We start from the raw sequence: 11573 nt of genomic DNA, 5'->3' as shown, positions 1-11573 counted from the left end.
TGTCTGGAAATAAATGTCAGAGCTGAAATCGACATGTAAATATGAATTAATAAGTAACTAGGTGTAATGTTAGAGACCACAGAAGTGAACCTTTCAAAGCCTGTTTTCTCAACTCGCTGTTTCTCTGCAAGACATTACTCTATAAGCCATATCTCGGAAACTGGTGGGTCAAACTGAACAACCAATATGTCAAATTGAAGCTATCATCCCCTGCTTCCATAATTATGACGTGAAAAAAAAGCCCCTCAGTCAAGCTGGGTCACATATATGTGACCAGATTTGACTGAGAGCCTGCCATCGCGCAAACTCCAGCTTTTCACCAGAGGAGAAAAACTTTTCAAAATGAGTTAATAGCACAGGCAGACTCTTCACATACTAGAGCATGTCTGAAATGTGTCAGAGCTGAAATATGTAAATATGAAATAAATGCTTCAACATGTAGCTAGGTGTAATGTTAGAGACCACAGAAGACATGTAAATATGAAATAAATGCTTCAACATGTAGCTAGGTGTAATGTTAGAGACCACAGAAGTGAACCTTTCAAGCCTGTTTTCTCAACTCGCTCTTTGGAAAGAAACTTCACTTCACTCCACTAGTCCCTTCCTTACATTATTTTTAGTCTAGTTTAGTCTTACTTTTAGTCATCACAGCTTGTTTTCATTTAGTTTCCATTTTTGTTTTCGTCAGTAAAAAAAGGTAGTCGACGAACATGTTTCGCCTTAGTTTTAGTCGACAAAAACAACACTGACGCATACCAGCACCTGCTTATACACTGACTGACTGCATGTATCTAGACTTTCTTTCTGTTCTCCATATATCATGTGAACATGATCGTGAGTTAAATAATGATGATGATGATGATGATGAGACTTTATTTTATGTTTTGAGGGCGCTATCCCCTCCTATATTCAGCTATAGTGTAGATTTTCGTCTTACACAGACATTTACACTTTGACGCCATACCCCGCGGAACCCGCATTTTAATCAAACATCCAACGCTGCCGACATTGTTTTATTACCTTTGGAGCATACGCTGAAGTATTTGCAGCTTTCAACCACGGAAATCCGGTAAAAAATGGTCGTTCGTCTTTTATGATCAGATGCACCAGCGGCCATGACAATGCGAAACGAAACCAAGTTGTAGTCCAAACAAACCCCCCGTCCACTTGCATTGGGCTCAATTTCCCAGAAGCCCTAGCAGCCCAGATGATGACTTGATTTTTCGTCATCATAACGCGACGGCCTCGTCATCAGGTCCCGGATAAATGCGCTGTTTCTTTTTAATTATTTAAAAAAAACAAATAGCGGGAATAGCGTATTATGCAGCGGCGGAACACTGGATCAAACAATTAGCGGCACTAGAAGTGTTAAATTTCCATTGACAATGAATGGATCATTTATAATGTAGACGAGCAAATCAGCTGTTTTATGTCCTACACAAATATTGACAATGAATGGATGATAAGAGGGCCTCTCGCGTCATATGGGTGTGATTTTATTTAACTGTTTTGATTTTGTTATATACAGGTTTAATGTTTGTTTTAAAAACACCATTGACAATGAAGGGAAACTTTACGTCATATTGTCTCTTTATTGTTAATGGCGTTTAATGTTTGTGTTGGCACCGTTTGTTTTACATCACCATTACATCACCTAATAAACATGAGTTAGACTTTAATATATTAGCGCCCCTAATGTTGACACTACTTCCCATGACTGAAAAAAAAGCATAAAAAAAAGGTTAAATCCAGGTGTTACAACATTTTCCAGGACGCATGCAGGAACTCTGCAGGGAGAACAGAGCCTGTTCAAGTGCTGTTTAGTTTTCAGAAAACGTCCCCCGGACATTCCATACAGTATTAGGCCTCACGTGCACTTGGCAGTGCACGTGGTGTAAATGTGTCCGAGGCCGCGCACAACCCCACACACCTGTGTGTCGTCACGCCAGGTGCGGAGAAATTACTTCTGTGGAAACCGACCGCCATTAACCACTTTCAGCCTGGGGTCCATATCTGGGGATCAGGTCATTGTGGGCATTTTTAAGTGGTGCAACCACTTCCTTAAGTTACTTTGTGTGTGGGTGGCTGGCTGGCTGGGTGCGTCTGAGCACGAAAACAGCATGGTTGTTTTTCACCACCTGTGCGCACACACACACAAACACACACACACATATTAACTGTATATATGGTGATTTCGGGTGTGCCAGTACAGTACAGTACAGTACAGTACAGTACAGTACAGTACAGTACAGTACAGTACAGTACAGTACAGTACAGTACAGTGTACAGTAGAGGGACCCCCACACGGTAACTCTGTCATTTCTCAAACGTTTCGGACGCGGGGCGGCTCACCGGAATCAGGCCGGCACCCTGGGTACAACAGGGGTGGGCAACTGGCGGCCCGGGGGCCACATGCAGCCTTAATGTGGTTCACTTAATGTGGTCCTCAGGTTAATGTCAGAATACTGATATATTATTGGTTTCAGCTGTTTACAATTGCACAACATGCAAACAAAAATAGCAAAAAATAATTCAAGATTTCAATTCGAATATAGCAAAAATAGCCGATCTACAAGCTCAAAACGTGTCTCAGCGCGACACGTTTTGAGCTTGTAGATTGGCTATTTTTGCTACAACAGTAATATATGGCCCTAGGGAGTGAGTGTGGAAATATAGTGGCCCTCTCCATCGTCAAAGTTGCCCACCTCTGATCCCCTCACATCCCGTCACACAAGTGTATTTGTTGTTGTATTTGTTATTTTCCATACCTATGTTTGATTACTTTGGGAGGAATTAATTGGCATTACGACTAAATTGGGTAGAAAAAAGTGGTAGAAAAAGCAAAAGATCTAATAAAACAAAACAAAATAAATGAAAACAGAGAAAACAGTGACTTGAAGGACGCCGGACTAAATAGCGAAAAATAAAATAAAAAAATCACTAAAAATGAAAAGCTAAAAGCTGTTATGAATCGTTGTATTGCCTCTGTAACTACAAGCACTGCTCACATACAGTACAATACATGTATATATATTACATTATCTACAGTGTATGAGACAGTTATTCCTTGTTGTAAAGCCACACTCAGTGCTGTGTCGTTGCATTCCTTCAGCACAATGGAACCGTCGGATTGAACACAAAGACACCGATAAGCAGAAATGCTGTTTAGCAACGCATGATTAGCTTATCGCGCGCGGCCACACAGAGCGGCTTGGCTTGGAGGACTGCTTGCACAGAATTACAAAGATAAATAAATAAAATAACCGAAATGCCACTGCTTCCATTGTGATTAGCTGTAGGTCTTCACCAGTGGCGGGAAATAGTACTCAATTGTTTTAGTAAAACTATCAACAGCTACATGTATACTCCGTCACAGGGAAAAGTGTGTAATTCAAAATGTACTTGAGTGAAAGGTATTGGAATCAAAATGACCAAACGTATAGAAAGTACTCTGTGCAGAATGTCACATTGTCAGAATGTCAACTTTTCAGATTATTTTCTTTCTGAAAATAGCAGATCTACAAGCTCAAAATGTCTCATGGATTCGAGACGCATTGTGAGCTTGTAGATCTGCTATTTTCAAATGGCCGAACTGTAAAAAAGGGCTGGAGTGGTTACTGCATGTTCTGTAATAATAATAATCCAAATCTACAACGTAACTAATTAATGTACTGCACATTAACTACATTTTGATTTCCGTACATTTACTCTTGTTAAAGGTATATTCAGTGACTTGACTTAATTCAAATATCACTTATTTTTTCTTTTTTTCTGGATAATCCTCCCTACTATAGAGTGTGCTGACCATATAAGGAGTTCCTCCCTGTCCCCAGTGAGCCCCTGGGGTCAAAAAACCCTAGTTTCAGTTTTGGAGGCAGGTGGCAAAGCCTTCATCCAATCAGGATGAGAGGGGCCTTTCTCCAATCATGATCGAGTGGGGGCGGGCCTTGGTGCACATGCTGTTGGCCTGTTGCACTTCCCCCCACTGTAGAGCGTGCATGTGCACATTTTGTTACCGGGGCGGACTGGGTGGTTTTCCAAATCACCCAAATCACTGAATGCTCCTTTAACAAAGTCTTTCTATATTGCAGTATATTGATAACTCTACCGATGAGAGTACGTGATGCGAGTACGTTTTCCACCACTGGCCTAGCCTGGCTAATAAGCCAGACTCAAATCACACTGTCGTGTGGTATTTGAGTCTGGAGATGCTGTGTATGGATCTTGTTTCCCGGGGGGCGGGTTCAAACATTTTCTCTTTGACGCAATAGGTCAGAGCTACTGTCAGTCAAAGGTCTCAAGCATTGAACGTCACTGTACCAAAGCCCGCCCATATTGCATACCGTGTCCCGATTGGCCACACCAGTTCTCTGGTGTAGGGAATGGGCGTACATTTGAGCCTCTCCAGACCGTAATCCGCCGGCAGGCAATTTTCTTTTTGCCAACGGCTGATTCGGTCTGGCTTATTAGCCAGGCTACCACTGGCCTGGCCAGCATCCAGCAACAAGGAGTCAGGTATGAGGTAAATGCTACATTTAATGCTATTCTAAAGGCAAACCTTTCCCCTAGTCCCCGTTCTCATGGTCGTTCTAATAGCGTGTCTTTTGGACACCCCCGCTCCAGCCCCTAGTCCCCGTTCTCATGGTCGTTCTAATAGCGTGTCTTTTGGACACCCCCGCTCCAGCCCCTAGTCCCTGTTCTCATGGTCGTTCTAATAGCGTGTCTTTTGGACACCCCCGCTCCAGCCCCTAGTCCCCGTTCTCATGGTCGTTCTAACAGCGTGTCTTTTGGACACCCCCGCTCCAGTCCCCGTTCTAATGGTCGTTCTAATAGCGTGTCTTTTGGACACCCCCGCTCCAGTCCCCGTTCTAATGGTCGTTCTAATAGCGTGTCTTTTGGACACCCCCGCTCCAGCCCCTAGTCCCCGTTCTCATGGCCGTTCTAACAGCGTGTCTTTTGGACACCCCCGCTCCAGCCCCTAGTCCCCGTTCTCATGGCCGTTCTAACAGCGTGTCTTTTGGACACCCCCGCTCCAGCCCCTAGTCCCCGTTCTCATGGCCGTTCTAACAGCGTGTCTTTTGGACACCCCCGCTCCAGCCCCTAGTCCCCGTTCTCATGGCCGTTCTAACAGCGTGTCTTTTGGACACCCCCGCTCCAGCCCCTAGTCCCCGTTCTCATGGTCGTTCTAATAGTGTGTCTTTCCCCTAGTCCCCGTTCTCATGGTCGTTCTAATAGCGTGTCTTTTGGACACCCCCGCTCCAGTCCCCGTTCTAATGGTCGTTCTAATAGCGTGTCTTTTGGACACCCCCGCTCCAGCGTCTTCTTTCCCCTAGTCCCCGTTCTCATGGTCGTTCTAACAGCGTGTCTTTTGGACACCCCCGCTCCAGCTCCCAGTCCCCGTTCTCATGGTCGTTCTAATAGCGTGTCTTTTGGACACCCCCGCTCCAGCTCCCAGTCCCCGTTCTCATGGTCGTTCTAACAGCGTGTCTTTTGGACACCCCCGCTCCAGCTCCCAGTCCCCGTTCTCATGGTCGTTCTAATAGCGTGTCTTTTGGACACACCCGCTCCAGCCCCTAGTCCCCGTTCTAATAGCGTGTCTTTTGGACACCCCCGCTCCAGACCTTTCCCCTAGTCCCCGTTCTCATGGTGGTTCTAATAGCGTGTCTTTTGGACACCCCCGCTCCAGCCCCTAGTCCCCGTTCTCATGGTCGTTCTAATAGCGTGTCTTTTGGACACCCCCGCTCCAGCCCCTAGTCCCTGTTCTCATGGTCGTTCTAATAGCGTGTCTTTTGGACACCCCCGCTCCAGCCCCTAGTCCCCGTTCTCATGGTCGTTCTAACAGCGTGTCTTTTGGACACCCCCGCTCCAGTCCCCGTTCTAATGGTCGTTCTAATAGCGTGTCTTTTGGACACCCCCGCTCCAGTCCCCGTTCTAATGGTCGTTCTAATAGCGTGTCTTTTGGACACCCCCGCTCCAGCCCCTAGTCCCCGTTCTCATGGCCGTTCTAACAGCGTGTCTTTTGGACACCCCCGCTCCAGCCCCTAGTCCCCGTTCTCATGGCCGTTCTAACAGCGTGTCTTTTGGACACCCCCGCTCCAGCCCCTAGTCCCCGTTCTCATGGCCGTTCTAACAGCGTGTCTTTTGGACACCCCCGCTCCAGCGTCTTCTTTCCCCTAGTCCCCGTTCTCATGGTCGTTCTAACAGCGTGTCTTTTGGACACCCCCGCTCCAGCTCCCAGTCCCCGTTCTCATGGTCGTTCTAATAGCGTGTCTTTTGGACACCCCCGCTCCAGCTCCCAGTCCCCGTTCTCATGGTCGTTCTAACAGCGTGTCTTTTGGACACCCCCGCTCCAGCTCCCAGTCCCCGTTCTCATGGTCGTTCTAATAGCGTGTCTTTTGGACACACCCGCTCCAGCCCCTAGTCCCCGTTCTAATAGCGTGTCTTTTGGACACCCCCGCTCCAGACCTTTCCCCTAGTCCCCGTTCTCATGGTGGTTCTAATAGCGTGTCTTTTGGACACCCCCGCTCCAGACCTTTCCCCTAGTCCCCGTTCTCATGGTGGTTCTAATAGCGTGTCTTTTGGACACCCCCGCTCCAGACCTTTCCCCTAGTCCCCGTTCTAATGGTCGTTCTAATAGCGTGTCTTTTGGACACCCCCGCTCCAGCCCCTAGTCCCCGTTCTAATGGTCGTTCTAATAGCGTGTCTTTTGGACACCCCCGCTCCAGCCCCTAGTCCCCGTTCTCATGGTCGTTCTAATAGCGTGTCTTTTGGACACCCCCGCTCCTAGTCCCCGTTCTCATGGTCGTTCTAATAGCGTGTCTTTTGGACACCCCCGCTCCAGCGTCTTCCACTGATACATATTCATGCAGAGCTGCCGTGGTCTGTCTGTTTGTTTTGTCTTGGTGGCGGGCGGCTCTTTCAAATTGATACCGCTCCGGGCATTGTTGAGTGTTGTGCCTGAGCACTGTGCCTGAGCGCTGTGCCTGAGTGCTGTGCCTCTGAGCGTTGTGCCTGAGCGTTGTGCCTCTGAGCGTTGTGCCTGAGCGTTGTGCCTCTGAGCGTTGTGCCTGAGCGTTGTGCCTCTGAGCGTTGTGCCTGAGCGTTGTGCCTCTGAGCGTTGTGCCTGAGCGTTGTGCCTGAGCGCTGTGCCTGAGCGCTGTGCCTGAGCGTTGTGCCTCTGAGCGTTGTGCCTGAGCGCTGTGCCTGAGCGTTGTGCCTGAGCGCTGTGCCTGAGCGTTGTGCCTGAGCGCTGTGCCTGAGCGCTGTGCCTGAGCGTTGTGCCTGAGCGCTGTGCCTGAGCGTTGTGCCTGAGCGTTGTGCCTGAGCGTTGTGCCTGAGCGTTGTGCCTGAGCGTTGTGCCTGAGCGTTGTGCCTGAGCGCTGTGCCTGAGCGTTGTGCCTGAGCGTTGTGCCTGAGCGTTGTGCCTGAGCGCTGTGCCTGAGCGTTGTGCCTGCCGACACGCCGACACACCGACAGACTGCAAAACAAAGAGGTATTCATACAAATTACCCACGAGGCTGTGGGGAGCTCAAAGCGCACAGTCAGGAGATTCCTCTGTGTTACAGAGAGAGAGAGAGAGAGAGAGAGAGAGAGAGAGAGAGAGAGAGAGAGAGACAGACAGAGACAGAGAGAGAGCACCTTAACTCGACTTTTCATTTCATTTCTTTCAAGCCTGTTTTCTCAACTCGCTGTTTCTCTGCAAGACATTAATTACTCTATAAGCCATATGTCCAAAACTGGTGGGTCAAACTGAACAACCAATATGTCAATTTGTAGCTATGATTCCCTGCTTTCATATGAGATGAAAAAAACGAAAATGAAAACTAATTCAATGACTTAGCCTTGGTCAGAAACGGTCAGATTTGTTGCTCTGCGTCGCTCCCTCCCTCCCTCCCTCCCTCCCTCCCAAACATCTATGTTTCTCATCACAGTCCTCCCACACCATAAAAACATGAGCCACTAATTAATAGCAATTACCCACAATCCCGAGTCTACGCACATCCCCCGTGCACGTGGGGGCTGCTGATCCCCGACAAATGAACGCAACGCGGCCGGCGCTTAAGTGGCTTAACTAAGTGATGCAATTAAATTCCAGTCCGACCGGCGCGCGCGCAGGTGTTTCCATAATCAAGCAGATCGGGTCAAATGCGCCGCTAATAAATGTTTGTCTTTTGCGCGCGTCTGCGCAGACGAGGGAGACGTGTTCTCACATGTGTGTCAGTCCGTGCATGCATGGGTGTGTGTGTGTGTGTGTGCGTGTGTGTGCGCGTGCATGCATGCGTGCTTGTTTCATGCCGTTGTTTCATGAGTGTTAGAAATTCAATGGAATCACAGTATGTGTGATCGTTAAATAAAAAGTCCTTGAGGTGTGTGAGCAGCATACGTTATGGACAATTACGCGTGCGTGCACACACACACACACACACACACACACACACACACACACACACACACACACACACACACACACACACACACACACACACACACACACACACACACACACACACACACACACACACACACACACACACACACACACTGCATGAATTTCTCTAGGTTTTTGTCACGCCACCATGTATGACACGCTCCATATATGGCTGTCTCCGAATATGAAGATGGCGACACTGACCTCATCAAACCCTGGATAGCCATAATGTACATGGAGAAGACTGGATCATCACCTATATATATATATCTGCATGTATGGAGCCGGACATCAACTCTACATCTGACCTCAAACCCTTAGATCTCTATATATGGAGCTGACCTGTCCTGATCCTTCCCCCACCCGTCCTTCCTCGCCGATGGAGCTGACCTGTCCTGATCCTTCCCCAACCCGTCCTTCCTCGCCGATGGAGCTGACCTGTCCTGATCCTTCCCCAACCCGTCCTTCCTCGCCGATGGAGCTGACCTGTCCTGATCCTTCCCCAACCCGTCCTTCCTCGCCGATGTCTCCCTTTTGACAGATACCTGTCCATTCAGACTCTAGATGGGCACGCCCCAAAGTTATGAGCGAAGCCGCGCCCGGATTCATTTTTATTTTTTATTTTAAGATTTAAAAAAAGAAAAGAAAAAAAGTGGCAGTGTAGGACATCATGAAAAATAAGTTAAGATTCGAGTGCTAACCATAACGAGCGAACATTCAAACTCAAACTGGACACGTTTTTCGGAAAGCCGACGGAAAAACTCAGAAAGACGCAGCAGTGTGCAGGACCTTTAGAGACCACAGAAGTTAAAACGCAGCCGTGTGCAGGACCTTTAGAGTCCACAGAAGTTAAAACACAGCAGTGTGCAGGGACATTTAGAGTCCACAGAAGTTAAAACGCAGCAGTGTGCAGGGACATTTAGAGTCCACAGAAGTGAACCTTTCAAGCCTGTTTTCTCAACTCGCTGTTTCTCTGCAAGACATTAATTACTCTATAAGCCATATGTCCAAAACTGGTGGGTCAAACTGAACAACCAATATGTCAATTTGTAGCTATGATTCCCTGCTTTCACATGAGATGAAAAAAAATCACACCCGTGTGAAGTGAGTGGTGCAACTCCGTGTGGGGGTCCCCAGGGGGGTCTCCGGAAGTTCCAGATCCACAGGATATTTTCGTGCTCATACCCACCCAGGCAGGCCCCCACACACAGAAAAAAAAACGAAAATTAAAACTAATTCAATGACTTAGCCTTGGTCAGGAACAGTACATGTGTTGCTCTGTGTCGGTCGCTCCCTTCCTCCCTCCCAAACATCTATGATTCTCATCACAGCCCCTCCCACATCATAAAAACATGAGCCACTAATTAATAGCAATCACTAATTGAGCAATACTCAACAATCCGAGTCTACGCACATCATCCCCTGTGCACGCGGGGGATGCTGATCCCCGACAAATTAAGCAACGCAGAGCAGCCCTCCGCAGCACCCTGTATCCCTATTCACCCTGTATCCCATCCCTATTCACCCTGTATCCCTATTCACCCTGTATCCCTATTCACCCTGTATCCCTATTCACCCTGTATCCCTATTCACCCTGTGTCCCTATTCACCCTGTATCCCCTATTCACCCTGTATCCCTATTCACCCTGTATCCCTATTCACCTCTCTCTCTGAGGCGTGGGAGAATCCGCCGTAAGCCAGCGATGGATAAAGTACTCACTTACTCACTGTGTTTTTGTACTACAATACTGCGATGTAGAAGTACACGGTTACACGTAAAAGACCCGAGGATTCAGAATGTATACTCGAGTGAAAGTACAAAAGTATTGTGGTCGGAATGCACTACGAAAAGTAAAAGTACGCATTATAGGCAGAATGTCCCGTTTCAAGTTTCTAAATGTATAAAAATAAAAATAAAATTAAATAGCAGATCTACAAGCTCACATTATGTCGCGTTGCGATGCACTGTGAGCTTGTAGATCTGATATTTTCAAATGACCGAAATGTACATAGGGCTGAAGTGGTTAATGTATGTTTTGTCATCAAAATCTAAGTAACTAGAAACTTAAAGTTTTCAAATAAATGTAGTGGAGTAAAAGTACAATATTTGCCTCTGAGATGTCGTGGAGTAGAAGTATTGGAAATTGGAAATACTCCAAGTAAAGTACAGATACCTCAACATTGTCCATAAGCACAGTACTTAAAGTACATGTACTTTATAGTTACTTTCCACCACAGAAAAAGCTCTGATTTCAAAGACACAGAGGATCACATTCCAGTCAGTCAAATAATCGACTTTATCTCTGGCTGTGGAAAAAACGTTGAATTGTGACGAGTTTGTTCCCCGACATCAGAACGACACTGTGATGTGAACTATTATTGATGCGTCTCTGTCTCGGCCAGGTCGCGCAAATGATTAATGCATTCAGGACGATAACCCCTTTTGGTGTTTTAATAAGCATTATGTTATGCTTTGGCTGTTGAAAAATAGCAGATCTACAAGCTCGTAGCGCGGCACTCGGTGCCGCGCTACGAGCTTGTAGGTCTGCTATTTTTTTTTAAATCGTGAAAATGTGACGCAAATCTTTGAATATATATTATTTCAGAGCGAACGTTTTTAACTCAAATCTTTGCCTCCGAGGGGTCACTGGAACAACATATTTTCCGATGGGGGTCGGCGGCCAAATACATATATTTCTGGGGGTCCTTGACATGAAACTGTTTGAGAACGACTGACATAGAAACATAGGAGTTTTCAGAAAGCCACCAGGAATTAGAAGACATTTTGTAGAATCGTCCTCAGGTCTAAACGCGTTAATGGGCAGAGGAAACTGTTTGGTCTGATCAACGGACGTGATCCTTCATTCATCTCAAGTATCAACAAACACCACATTTCCATAGCAGAGTTTTTGTTTTCCGCATGCAGGCAACACGCTGATGGCAGTGGTTCTCAACCAGTGGTCTTTATCCACAACACTATAGTCTTACGTTTTGTGTCTGAGAGGCTAAATCACATCAAATGATGGTTGGTACGTGGCTCAAATGCTGAATAAATAATGGAGAGAGAGAGAGAGAGAGAGAGAGAGAGAGAGAGAGAGAGAGGAGAGAGAGAGAGAGAGAGAGAGAGAGAGAGAGAGAGAGAGAG

This window comes from Electrona antarctica (genome assembly GCF_951216825.1).
Source record: "Electrona antarctica genome assembly, chromosome: 20".
NCBI lineage: Eukaryota > Metazoa > Chordata > Actinopteri > Myctophiformes > Myctophidae > Electrona > Electrona antarctica.
This window is presented reverse-complemented; position numbering follows the sequence as displayed.